The sequence below is a fragment of the Ambystoma mexicanum genome, chromosome 1p (assembly GCF_040938575.1).
Source record: "Ambystoma mexicanum isolate Mex_15411 chromosome 1p, UKY_AmexF1_1, whole genome shotgun sequence".
In the NCBI taxonomy this organism is placed as follows: Eukaryota; Metazoa; Chordata; class Amphibia; order Caudata; family Ambystomatidae; genus Ambystoma; species Ambystoma mexicanum.
In genome coordinates this window covers 691,588,556-691,603,103 of record NC_090921.1, presented here as the reverse complement: position 1 = coordinate 691,603,103, position 14,548 = coordinate 691,588,556, and the positions used below count along the sequence as shown (strand labels likewise).

At 50.4% G+C, this 14,548-nt stretch overlaps 1 protein-coding gene across 2 annotated transcripts in view; it reads right to left on the bottom strand.

Moving 5' to 3' along the window:
- The window catches only part of TMOD4 (tropomodulin 4), a 304,747-nt gene that overhangs the window by 251,321 nt on the left and 38,878 nt on the right, over window positions 1-14,548 (bottom strand). The window lies entirely within an intron of this gene.

The following is a 14,548-nucleotide window of genomic DNA, read 5'->3' as shown; positions in this document are numbered from 1 at the left end:
CATGGAAAGTGACATCACACTGCACATGTGGCAGGCCTATGGGAAATGCACAGTAGACATACCTAAGCACATGGAAAGTGACATCACACTGCACATGTGGCAGGCCTATGGGAAATGCACAGTAGACATACCTAAGCACATGGAAAGTGTCACACGAGGGACATCACACTGCACATGTGGCGGGCCTATGAGAAATTGCGCGTGAGGGGGATAGCACGGAAAGTGTCACATGAGGTATATCACACGCACCACGAGGAAAGAGTCATGATAGGGACATCACAACATAAAAGAGATACAGAGAGGCACAGGGAAGATCTGGACACAAGGAATCGGCCACTTTATATAAACTACAGTCATTACTAAGCCAGTGTGGGCTCGAGGAACAGGTCATAACAGAGACATCACACTGCACCTGAAACAAGCCTAGGGACAAGTAAAAGGCCACACAAGGGACAAAACACTGCGTTCAAGACGGTCCTCATCCCATTCGAGACATCCTTATTCCCGGAGTCTGCTCTGGGCACAAGGAAATGGTAGAGGTTGACAAGACAATGCAGACTCGAGCCAAAGGCCCCATTGTCTATGGCCCAGATGTGTGGAGTGCGTGACAGGAGCGCTGCATTTTACTTTAAGGAGTATAATTTGCTTGCACAGTGCCCATATCTTATTGGAAATTGGAGAAGCAGCCTGGTCTAAGCATGTACCTCAGTAATAGTACCCTTCTAAATGATGGTAGACAGCACCACAACATGTGCTTTTTTTTATTGCAGTGTACATGGCCCATTCACCAATGTGTTTCCCATAAAACACTTTCTAGTAGGCTTACAGAGTTGCTGAGATGCACCAAAGGTACAAATCCAATAATTTTCTGACATATTTGTAGGAAATATTACTGATCCTGAGGAGAATTGTGCCCAATGAGATGAGTTGGAAATTGAGGGATTTCAAAAGAAATGAATGGACTCTGTCAGGATTGATTGCTGACTGTCAGGATTAGCTGTCTCAAGTTGCCCCATGTCAAATTTAAACAACCCCTTCAGTCATGTTTTCCCTCGTACTTTGGGTGGGGCAGCTCGTCTATAATGGGTGAGAGGGTGCCGACCCACCCCATTATGGAGGAGCCACAGTAAGGCGTTGTGCCTCCCCATCCTTGCATGGCCCATTGAGATGCTCGCTGGCGATGTGTTACTCTGAATATGCATAGTGAGTGCTCCTTGCACATGCAGAAGGCCGCAGGCATTGCTTCAGGGGCGCGCCATCTCCTGCGCCCATTTGCAGGACCCAGAAAGCGCTCCATGCTTCAGGGTTCCTCTTTGTGTTCGGGAGACTGAGGGCTTTTAGGGAGGAGCAGCAGCAGCATTCGAACAGGGCAAGAAGGTAAGATTATGTATGTTTAAAGTTTAATGTGTGTGTATATTTATTTATTTATTTATTTATTTATTTTGCATTTGTAAAGCGCACTGCAGCCCACGGGCATAGAGGCGCTATCAAGGATACTTAAGAAGGCTTGCTTGAGGGTTACAATAAGCGGCCCAGAAAAACTTTGCTTTGGTTGGTACGATACAGAGAAACAGTCTTATACATACAATGGAAGGTGTGATATTTAATATTCAGAGATGGAGCATGTGTCAGGAATCGTACATGGGTGAGCCCACTATACAAAGAGCCTAGTTTTTAATGCCTTGGGGAAGGCAGAATGTGCTTGTATGCAGGTGTAATGTGTGAGTGTGTGATGTATAATGTGCGTGTGAATGAACGAGTGCATGGTGTATGGGTGCGCGTGTGAATTAGTACTTGAAAGCTGTGTGTGAATGAGCAAGTGAGCGCGTGTGCATGTGCTTGTTTTTGCTGGGCCGGGGCACTGATTTCCGTGGGGTTGTCAGGAGGCGGAATAAGGGTGGAAATGAGGGTGTGTGAGATTTTCTTTTTGAAATCTGTTTATTACCGTACAACAACATAGCAACGTAAACCCCGACCCTCCCTATGCCCCCAGTCCTCTCGCCTTCAATTCAGAAAGCCCCCAGTACAGTTACATGTCCTGTTCCTCAGGGGTCCATGTCCATGTCTCTGGTTCATTAAATTAGTGGGTACCTTGCTGATCTATCCAACTCCCCACTTTCATAAATGTCTCTGTGTTTTCTCAGGGGGGAGGTCATCTGGTGACAACTGTAAGTCATTAAGGAGTGTGCTCCATTGGAGATCCACATCGACAGAGTCCTCTTCTCTGCTCTGTTTATGTCTCTCTCTGTGGTGGCCCACTTTAGTATGCCCTGGAGCCATTATTAGTAGACCTTTAGGGTTCTCCCATGATATGACCATGCAGCGTTTTTGCTAAAGCCAGTAGGAAGGCTGCTATTTTATTCCAGCATCTCTGTTCTGCTCTCCCCTCAAACCCCGGGAGAAGCCCCAACAAACATACCCGCGGCAGCCAGTAGGAAGGCCGCTATTGTATTCGAGCATCTCTGTTCTGCTCTCCCCTCAAACTCCGGGAGAAGCCCCAACAAGCATACCTGCGGCAGCCAGTATGAAGGCCGCTATTGTATTCGAGCATCTCTGTTCTGCTCTCCCCTCAAACCCCGGGAGAAGCCCCAACAAGCATACCCGGGGCGTACACTCTAGCTCCCTCCCCTAAAGGGTTTTGAGCCATTTTTCCACTGCCTGCGAGTACCTAGATATCTGAGGGCATCCCCATATGCCAAAAATCGGCAGACTCCCCTTTACATCTTGGGCATGTGGGTGGGATCTATGCATTCATCGTGTGCAGCTTCTGTGGCATAACATAGACCCGGTCTATCACATTAAATTGAATCAATTTGAGGTGAGCATTGCGTGAGACTTTTGAGATGGTAGCACAACATTTTGAACATGTTTTCCCTTCTAGTGGCAATCCCAGGTCCCGTTCCCACTTTTCCCAGACCTTTAAGGGGGGCAGTGTTTTGCTCTCTTGCAACGCTGTCTATAACTGCGTGATTGCATGCTGCTCCGCTCCTAGTTTGAGAAACGCGTGGAGCACTGGCGTGGTTAGGGTTCCTCCAGAATAGAATCCCAGTTCGTCAGTCTTTCAAAGTTAAAAAATTGCCCTTCTGTAATGTGACATTTTTGTGCCCATGCCGGCAAAACTAGCGGGCCCCACCTTCAAACATGTCTCCTAATTTGTTTATGTTCCAATTGATACACCTGTTCGATCCCATGTCTCCCATGATCCTCTATATTTCAGGGTCCAACCTCAGCAGAATGTCGGGACTATATCCCCTTCCAAGTTTCAATTTTGTTTTGTACACACTTGCTCCATACCTCCTCGACCACCAATATGATGCACGTTACCCGAGATCCCCCTCGTTTCCCCCACAGAATTTCTATCCCTGTATGTAACTGTGGGGGTGCGCCTATCAGTCGCCTGTTGGACCCGCCCGTCAGCGACTCCCATTCGGCTGCATGCTGCAACTGGCAGGCCAGGTAATAAAGCTCAAAGTCTTGGAGAGAAAGTCCCCCCTCTGAGTAAATCCTTCTCAGTGTATCCAAGGACAGCCTATGCCTACCCCCAGCCCATAGGAATCGAGAGAACAGGCTATCCAACCTCTTAAAGAAGGTAGGTCTGATCAAGAAAGTGATATAGGCAAAGAAATATAAGAACCGCAGGAGAACTATAATTTTACAAACCGCTATTTTCCCCATGTGATAGAGAGGTAGTCTGCCCCAGAACTTCATGCTGTCTTCTAAACTGGACACTGCCCTCCCCAGGGGAGTTTCTAGGTCTGGAAAAGACCTGGGGCTAAGCTGATGTCGGAACTGTTGGGACTGCTAGCCTTTTGGCTGTAGCTCCTGGGATTCTATCCGGGGCTACAACCAAAAGATCAGGGGCTATAGCCCCTTTAGCCCCCCTAGCAACGCCCCTGGCCCTCCCTATATTATATTGAAAGGTATCTGCCGTATAATGGTGCACTTTTTTGCGCCCAGGTACTTGAACATCTCCCACTGTACCCCCACCACCGGTAAATCAGACCGTGCCACCCTCCTCAGTCACCCCAACGGGAATGCCATTGACTTGCTCCTGTTCACTGCGAACCCCTACAAACTCCCTATATTGGCCATTAGTTCTCACATATATGGGACATGCAGCCCAGGGCTGTGGACATAGAGAAGAACACCATCTATGTACAGAGAAATAACGTGTGTTTGTCCATCCACCATAATACCTGCATCTTGGAACTGGCCCCTGAAGATGTTTGCTAGGGGTTCCAATGAGTGCGTGAAAAGAATGGGGGATAGTGGGCATTCCTGCTGCGTGCCCCTGCTCAACTGCCACCAATGGGTGATTTCCCTGCCTGTTTTCACTATTGCCAGGGGGCATTGATGCGTCAGCTGTATCCATTTCCGCTTGATCAGGCCTGTCCCCAGTATGTCTAACACCTGGAAGAGCCATTCCACTGAATCAAACGCTTTGACCGTGTCTATGGCCACCACTGCAAGTTCAGTATCTTCCTCCCTGACCCTTTCCATGAAGTGATGTAAACGTCAACGTTAATCATGGTGTTCCTCCCCTCCATGCAGCCACATGGATCATGGTGAATTAACCCTGCCACCTGCCCCATCAGCCTATTAGTTATATACTTGCCTAGAATCTTACCATCTACATTCAACAGGGAAATAGGGAGGTAGGGCTCGCATCTGCATGGGTCGTTCCTGGGTTCTGCCAGTACTACTGGCAACTCTCGTTCACTGCATTGCCATTTTCTGCTCAAATTTCCAGTGCTACACTGATGACACTCAACTCATTTTCCAGTTGCGCTCGGCCACCTCCTCTCCCTCTTTCATCTCTGACTGCCTAACTTCCATTCAAGATTGGTGTGCCGGCAATGATCTTTGTCTGAATGCCAGCAAGACGAAGATCATCCTCATCGGCATGCCATCTCCATCCTTTTCCCTCACTCTCTGGCCAGCCTCCCTTGCCCTCCTCCTTGGGGTCATCTTTGACTCCACACTTTCCTTCTTGGCCCATATATCTGAGGTCTCTAACTAACAAAGTCAAACTTCCTACTGCACCTCCTCAGAGGTATTCTTCCTATCCACTCCTTCCCTCAGAAGCTCACTGTCTCCCAATCTCTGGTTCTCTCTAGGTTGGACTATTGTAACAGCCTCTTTCTAAATCTACCAGAACAGGACTGCGAGACTTGCCCTTGGCCTGAAGCCCTGGGATTGTACCTCTCCAGCTCTGAAATCTCTCCATTGGCTCCCAGTGGATGCAAAGATTAAATTCAAAACCCTCTGCATTGTCCACAAGGCTTTCTGCGGCCTGGGTCCAAAATACCTTCAGCTATCCCTCCACCTGCTCACCCTGCCACCTTCCTGCACTGCCTCCTGACCACCCCTTGCACTGGGAACTGTATCTGTACCCATACAGCCCCCCCTCACTTTTTCTTCTTTTTCTGCACTTATTCAGACTTACCCAGTCTGCTGCCTTAAACATAGCACTTGCCACTTGCTGGCTGCACTACCACTGTTTATTGCCTCCGTTTTCTATTTATTTTTATTTCTTTTATTTATTTGCGCTTCTCTGCTCTGCACTTTCCACTCTCTCCCTTCCATGCACTTTTTCCCGTTTCCCTATCCCATGTACTTGCGCGTTCCAATGTCACTGGGCCTAGTAAGATCGTTTTTATGTTGTGCTGTGTTCTCCCCTGTTCCCCTCCCTTGCCTAGTCGCGCTCTGAAACACTTGTGTACGAGTGCGATACAAATAAAATATCATATCATATTATATTATGGCCTCCCGCATGGACTCCCGACATCATGCCTTTCTGGAAAGCCGCTTTGTAGAGTGTCTTCAATTTGGGCACCAGAAGGTCCACATATGTCGAATAAAATTCCACCAGGAGGCCATCCCCTCCTGGTGATTTCCCCATGCCCAGAGATCGAATCGCCCCTCTTATTTCCTGCTCTGTAATTGGGCCCTCCAGTTCTTCTGCAGCTGCAGCCGCCAGTCACAGTAGGCAGGCTCGGTTCAATACCTCCCTCATGTCATTCATGTCTTGTGGCCCCCTGCTTGTGTTTAGTTCAGCATACTGTTATGGCAGGAAAGGGACACGGCCCCTTTAAAGCAGAAGTGAAAGCAAAAGGAGAAAGGGGGGCGGGACGGGAGGAGGGGAGGCGGGAAAGGGAAAGTTGGCAGTTAGGAGATAATAAAGTTACGTTTAAGACGTGCCACGGTGTCTGTGTGTTATTTCAGGGCCCTGGTAGACTGCAACAACTGGCGACGAGCGGAGGTGCTCACGCGATTCAAGAAAGCCGCAAAGCTGCTGCAGAGAAGGAGGAACGCAGCGCTGTCGCCAATGGATGAATGACGGTGAAGGGGAGGAGACCCGAGTCGTAGAAGGATGGCTGCCTGCGCCGGTGAGGAGGCCCGACGTCGACAGGCAGCGTGACCGAAGAAGGAACACAGAGGCGTCGCTGTGCTGGTGAGGAGGTTCAGCACGGCGAGTGGCTGTGGCCCAACGGGAGCAGAGGGAGCACCGCCCGCCACCCGGAGAAGGGAAGGAGACCTAGAGGAGACCCGGCGTGCACCCACCGAGGTGAGCCAGCTCAGCGCCACACGTCAGGCAGAACGAACGCGGGAAGGAGGCCCTGCCAAGCGCAGACAAGCGGGAACACACAGAGCAGGTACGCGCGAAGGGCAATACCAATAAACATATAAAAGGGAAAGCGCAGCTGAGACCACTTGAAAGCGAGGATCCACAGTAATTGGACGGCACCAACCACATGCCTCCTACATGAGCCACTTGAAAGCGATGACAACACCAATAAATATATTAAAGTGAAAGCGCAGCTGAGACCACTTGAAAGCGAGGATCCACAGTAATAGGACGGCACCAACCACATGCCTCCTACATGAGCCACTTGAAAGCGAGGATCCACAACCACAGGACGGCACCCATTACATGCCTCCCGCATAAGCCACTTGAAAGCGAGGACCACGACCTACCACGAAAGGGGCATAAAGAACACTGAGCAAAACCACAAATTCCTTAGACACTGCATACATTAGTGCAACGTGAATCCAAGCAGAGTGTCACCGAGAATAACTTACACAGGTGGAAAGGAAAGGGAAGAGGCAGATACACACGCTACCTCACCACAGGATTATTAGTGGCTGCACCACCACCCGAGCCACACACCACCAATCATGTCGCAACCAGGGTATGCTGCGGCGGACAATACCGCACCCGCTGCTCCAGGAATCACCCCCACAAACCCTGTGTCATTCCTATGCCACCAAACCCGTTCCCACTAGAACCCCAGGAGAATCAAGGCCAAAGGTGGCAAGAATGGTGGTTGGAAACCAGGATGCACCAAACAAACTAGACATCTTTACGAACCTAGTGGGGAAGGATGTAAAGAGAGTTATCAAGACCATCCCGCTGGCAGAGAGAATGATTTACCCAAAACTCATCGAAGCCATCAACAGCTGCCTGGTAGTAGTGCCCAACAGAGGCTATGAATGTTATATTTTTAACCAGTGCACCCAAATGCCACAAGAAACGATTGGTCAGTTCATATTACGACTCCAGAGGAAAATTACCTATTGCGACTTCACCAACTTCAATGACGAAGAAGCTATCCGCCTGAGAGTAATTGAGGGTTGCCTGTCCTCAATATTTCGCAAACACCTGCTGAAGAAGCTACTACCCCTGAAGGAGATAGCGGAGCTGGCCAGAGTATACGGGAGGGTTGACGTCCAGGCAGCACACATAGAGAACCCAAAGAAGAATGAGACGATAGCAGTCATTACATCCGGTCAACAAGGCCACCAACCGGGCACAACATACAGGAAAGACCAGTGGAATCCTACGAGGTGAATAACTCCAGAAAGACAGTGCTACTGCTGCGGGTTTGAATTCCCGCATAAAGGCCAGTGCCCCACAATAGGACAAATGTGCATGAGGTGTAGTCAGGAGAACCATTTTCAGAGCATGTGCCGGGGGAAAACACCACTATTACCAGCGTAGCGGCCTCCGAGTCAACAGATACAGGCAAGACGGTTCAACCCTCCAAGACCCTTTAACCCTCAGCCGTATCCTGAGCGAGAAAGCACCAGAAAAAACAACCCCAGACCCATGTCCAACTCGGGGTTTATCAGAGCAGTAGAAAACCTACAAGTAGAAGCAGCTAACGAGAACTACCCCAGCCAGGAACAAATATACTAAATGCAGTCATACCCTGAGGAAGAATTCAGCAGAGAGAACAGCACGAGAGACCCATATGAAAACCCACCCCTCGTGGATCAACCACCAGAACAGGAACAATACGCAGAATATGACCGGTACAGCAGAGAGTATGTCCGACTCATTTCTGAAGCCTCAGACAACAGCACTGCACCCCGAGTGACGGTCCGTCTAGGAGGAGCCGACACCCCATTCCTGGTAGACACCGGCGCCACCATCAACGTCATGAACCACCTGACCTATGATCACCTAGCGTTCATATTCCCACTACAACCCTCGCAAGCCAACATATTCCAATGGGGCGCTACGCAACCACTAACCTCAAAAGGGCAATTTGCATTTGTGATCTCATCCACCGAGGCAAAAGAGCACGGACAACGATACATGTCATCCACAGCCCGGCAAAGGGGAGATGTTTACTCAGCCACAAAACCACTGTCGCCCTACATCTCATGGACATTCACTATGACGAATCAGAAACAATTCAGGGGATCCGGCCCGACTCCCAAATCATACAAGCCATTGACCAGGAACCCCTAAACATCGAGACACAAAAGACCACTTATCCAGCCCTATTCGAAGGAGTAGGTATGCTATGTCATCAAGTTACACATTGATCCGAAGGTACAACTGGTAACACAACACCCCAGGCGGATAGGATTTCACCTACAAGCAAAAGTCACCCATGAACTGCAAACACTACTGGACAATGACATCATCGAGAGGGCGACAGGGCCCACACCGTGGGTGTCCCCACTGGTGATCGTCCCCAAAGCAGATGAACATCTCCGTCTCTGCGTAGACATGAGGATCCCCAACACTGCCATCTAACGGGAAAGACACACAGGCCCAAATATCGAAGACATGCTAATACGGCTCAACCAAGCCACCAAATTCTCAAAGCTGGACCTCAACCAAGGATACCACCAGTTGGTCATCGATCCCGAATCAAGACCCATCACCACATTCCTGACCCATGAAGGCCTGTTTCGCTACAAACGGCTGAACTTCGGCATCTCATTTGCCGCCGAAATATTTCAGGACACTATCCACAGACTGATTAGCCCGGTCACCAACGCATTCAACTACAGTGGTGATATCCTCATATTCGGAGTCACCCAGGATCAACATGACGCAGCACTACATCAGGTCTGCCATATCCTCCGAGATGCTGGGCTCACACTGAACAGTCAAAAATGTGAGATCAACACCCACACCCTATGCTTCTTTGGCCACATCTTCTCGAGCCAGGGCATCAAAGCCGACCCTGACAAAATCCGCGCCATAACAAACCTGCCCAACCCGACGGACACATCTGGGCATGGCAGGTTACTGCGCACGCTACCTCCCACAATACGCCTCACTCACGTGCCCGCTCAGACAGCTGCTGAAGAAAGATCAGCCCTTCACATGGACAGACCAATGCCAACAGGCATTCTCCTCCTACAAACTAGAAATGGCCACGAATAGACAACTAGCACACTTCAACCCGAACTGGCACAATGAAATCACTGTGGACGCCAGCCCAGTAGGGCTAGGTGCAATACTGGCTCAAAAAGACTCACAAGAAAGCACAAAAACTCACATTGTTGCATACGCCAGTCATGCATTGAACGCAACCGAACAAGCATACTCGCAGGCGGAGCGGGAAAGCCTGGCAGCCGTGTGGGCGTGCAAGAAATTCCACCATTTCGTCATCGGACACACTTTCACCCTCATAACGGACCACCAGGCCCTGCTGGCCCTCTTCGGTAATCCGAAAATCAAAATGCCTCCGAGTATCGAACGATGGGGCATCCGCCTTCAAGAATACGACTATACAATCATTCACAAACCTGGAGGTGATGCAAACCCAGGGGACTACCTATCCCGTCACTGAGACGGTGCGTCCGACGCCACTATGCAGAGTGAGGCCGACAAATACGTTGCATACCTGTCGCTAAACGCCCTTCCCCCAGCCATCATAGCACACCTGTTCACAGAAAAGAGCAGAGCATACCCCACCATCAGAGCAGCAGTGCACCTCACCAACACGAATAAATGGTGACTAGCAGCCAACGAACACTTTGAGCCGGGGAAGGGGGGAAGTGGACAGAAGAGACCTAGCCAGAATGGAAAGAATACACAACGAACTGGCCACAACAAGCCAAGGCACGCTACTCAGAGGGAACCGCCTGGTAGCTCCCAAAAGCCTAAGGAAGTCACTAGTCATGATCGCACACGAGGGCCATAGAGGTGTGGCTAACACGAAAAAGATACTGCAAAACCAAGTGTAGTTTCCCCACATGGACACCATTGTGGACAATACCCTAAGACACTGCAACCCGTGCCAGGTAAATGCAACCGGCTCACCACTCTGCCCTCTGCAAATAGTTCCGCTCCCGGACGGACCATGGCAACGAGTAGCACTCGATTTTTATGGACCACTGGAAGAAGGAGGTTACCTTCTAGTGGCCATAAACGAGTACTCACGTTTCCCACTGGTGAAACACATGCAGTCCACAGCCTTTCATCACGTGGTAGGCATAATAGATGAGCTGTTCAACGAGTGGGGCATCCCCAACACAGTGAAAACAGACAATGGGTCCCCGTTCCAGGGACTAGAATTTAAGAAGTTTGCAGTGCACCTAGGGTTCCACCACCAAAAGATTACCCCGCTATGGCCCCAGGCTAACGGGATGGTGGAACGCTTCATGGCAAACATTAAGCACACACGCCAGAAAGCAGCGACAGATCAAGCCTCGATGACGCAGGCCATCTCACAGATGCTACGTAGCTAACGGCACACCCCACATGAGGCCACTGGCCGCACCCCGGCTGAACTCATGATAAAGTACAAGCCGCGATCCCGACTTCCTCAACTCGAAGATTACACGCCAGAGGAGGACGACGAGATACGACGGCGAGAGGCAGGGAAAAGACAAAAGGCCAAAGAATGGGTTGACAGGAAACAGAAAGCAAGGGAACCCTTATTCCCGGTAGGAGAAACCGTACTGGTCCGGCAAGCCCAGCGCTGAAAGACAGACTCGAGACACCGACCCAAACCAATGATAGTGACGGAAGTAAAGGGACCCATGGTCACCGCGACAGGGGACCAGGGTGAGATAACTCGAAATGCATCATTCTTCAGACGAATGTTCCAAGAAGATCCGACTGAGGACATGCCATTAGAAGAAGAGGACCATGAGGACCCCAAGACACCCCCAGGCCCCCGCCCCGAGGCGCCGGAACCAGCTAGCCCGGACTATGAAAGAAACGAGCCAGCCGGACGGCCTCAAAGGGCAGCCAGAAGGCCCACCCGGCTCAATCGATAAGTAAGGGGGGGTTATGGCAGGAAAGGGACACAGCCCCTTTAAAGCAGAAGTGAAAGCAAAAGGAGAAAGGGGGGCGGGACGGGAGGAGGGGAGGCGGGAAAGGGAAAGTTGGCAGTTAGGAGATAATAAAGTTACGGTTAAGACATGCCACAGTGTCTGTGTGTTATTTCAGGCCCCTGGTAGACTGCAACACATACAAATGCTGAAACTCTTCATTATTATCTCCCTGCATTGTGGCCACCCTGCCCCCAGCTGTGACGATCTGGTTAACAATCTTTGGTGGGTTTTCCCTCCTCAATAACCAGGCCAATAATCACCCTGCTTTGCCCCCTTCTCCGGTCGCCAAGCCTTTCCTGCACCTCAGCCCTAAGCCTTTGCTCCCACAGCAATTCTGCACCGTACAGGGAGCCCCTGACTAGGCCCCCCTCCAGATGCTGTATTCGGGTCTCGGAGTCACTCAAGCGGGTTAGGAGTTCTGCTCTTAGCCCATTGATGGTGGCAATGCACTTCCCCCTTATGGTGACCTTTAACCCATCCCATAGCGACTCATATGGCCTCATTACGAGTTTGGAGGCAGCCATGGAGCTATTAGCTCCATGGCTGCCTCCAAACCGGGCTCCTTTTCCGGGTTCCTGCAATGGGGACTTACCGGGTCATTCCGACATAGGAGGACCCGGTAAGTCCTCCTTGCAGGAACCATTCCCCATTCCCATTTGAGCCCCCATAGGGCTCAAAGGGAATGGGGATGGAGGTAACAACGGGCACATTATAAGTGTCCTATTGTTACTGCCCTCTTCCCCTCGCAGGACCCGCAAAAGGACGCCTGGTTTTACAAGGTGTCTGATCTGGGTCCCGTAATGGGAAGCTTGTAATCAGCCCCGACGGAATGAAGGGGGCTGGTCCCGTACCGGCCCCCTTCATTCCGTCAGCGCAAGCCTCGTAATGAGGCCCATAGTCTCCCACGTACCCCTCATTAAAATCAAAGTAGTTAATAATAGCCTGCCCAACGTCCTGCTTGAAGAGTGTTTCTCTGAGCACTTCTGCTCTAAGCATCCACATGGTCGCTGTACTTCTTCTCTTTCCCCATGTCATTGTGGGCGTAAGGGGGCGTGGTCTGGCAATGTTTCCCCAAATAGGTTGTCTCGTAGTATGCCATGAAGTGATCCCTGCTGACAAACAGAAAGTCTATGCGTGAGTGAGACCCGTGGGAGTGAGAATAAAAGCAGCAACCCTGCTCCTCCCCCTCTGTTTGTGCCAAAGGTCAACCAGACCGAGCCCCGACACTGTCTTCTGAAGAGACTTCATTGCCACCAGCTTATGCACTGTGCCAAGGCCCGACCTGTCCAACTGTGCATGCATCAGGCAGTTGAAATTGCCACCCACACCGTCTCCATATATACCTGACCTCTCAGCAATTGTACCACTCAAAGAAAGTACAAATCATTATCTATGTTCAGAGCATAGGAATTAATAATGCAAATCGCCCTCCTGTCTAGGATCCCCAGAAGAATCATAGATCTGCCTTCCTCATCCCGTATGACTTTGGTGATCTGCAAGGGAGCCCCCCTCACCACCCACGTTCACACACCTCTGGAGTAGGTGGAGAAGTGCGACCCATACACATCACCTCCCCAACCCGCTTTAACCCTCCCAAAACCACTTTTGTCAGATGAGTTTCCTGCAGTAGTGCTACTTGCACCCCCCACGTTTTCAGGGAGCCCATTATCTCTCTCCTCTTCTTAGCCTGCCCCATCCCTCGCACATTCCATGTTAGAATTGTGAGTGCACCCATTTTAAGTGAATGAACTTTGAGTCGTCACCCCTCTTTGCCACCATCTCACTGGGAGCCCTGCACTGTATCCGGTATAGGTGATAATCCGTATTGAAGGTCTACCCCCATCCCCCAAATAACCACTCACCCCTCTCCATCCACCCTTCGCCCTTTTTTAATTCAGATGTCAAACTTGTGCACCCCCCTTTTCCCTCGCCCCATAACATCCCAACTTTCCAACCTTCAACAACTGGGAACTTGCCCTCAATGGGAGGGCTTATGCACTAAATACCTGCACTTTATGCGCTGGTCGGGCAGTCACTTCCTCGTCAGCTTGGGGATTCAGGGGGTCCAACCTCCGCCCTGCACTTGGGGTACATTTTCCTCCTTCACCCCTGAGGAGGGGGGCAGCCAGCTGGGAGCGTGCGGGTCTCTGGCAGCTGGCTGTTACCCTTTCTAATCACAAGTCCCCACCCATTGTCGACCGGTTAAGGACGCGTACAAAGTCTTAACCTCTGCATTGAATTTTTCTCTTTCAAGTGTCCTGAGCGGGGGAGCATCCCGTCTGTTCTGGAGAATCTATTCCATAGGCGTGATCATCCGCTGAGTCAGTTCCATCCGCTCCATCTCTTTGAAGAGAGCCATCCTTCGCCACCGTTATCCTGTTTCTGCTGGTGTCCCCCAGTGCCTCCTCCTTCCGACTCAGAGCTGACCTCCCCGAGTGGCTCCGGGGTCCTGAGAAGAACTATAAGTAAAGTCTGACAAGTGTAAGAATTTGGGTGTGTTTGGGAAAGTCATCTTTCGGTGTGTTTGGGAAAGTCATATTTGGGTGTGTTTGGGAAAATCAAATTTGGGTTAGTTCCTATAATTCATGTTTGGGTGCGTTTGGGCAAAGTCGCATTTGGGTGTGTTTTGGGGAAAGGCATAGTTGGGTGTGTTTGGGAAAGTCAAATGTGGGTTTATTCCTATAATTCATTTTTGGGTGTGTTTGGGGGAGTCAAATGTGGGTGTGTTTTGGGAAAGTCGCATTTGGGTGTGTTTCGGAAAGTCAAATTTGGGTGTGTTTGGGAAAGTCATATTTGGGTGTGATTTTGTGAAAGTCAAATTTGGGTTTGTTCCTGCAATTCATTTTTGGGTGTGTTTGGGAGAGTCAAATGTGGGTGTGTTTTTCAATTTACTTGGCCCTCAATTGTAACCTGCTAGCCTGGGGACTGCTTCACACCTCTGTGCTTATATATTTCTCCT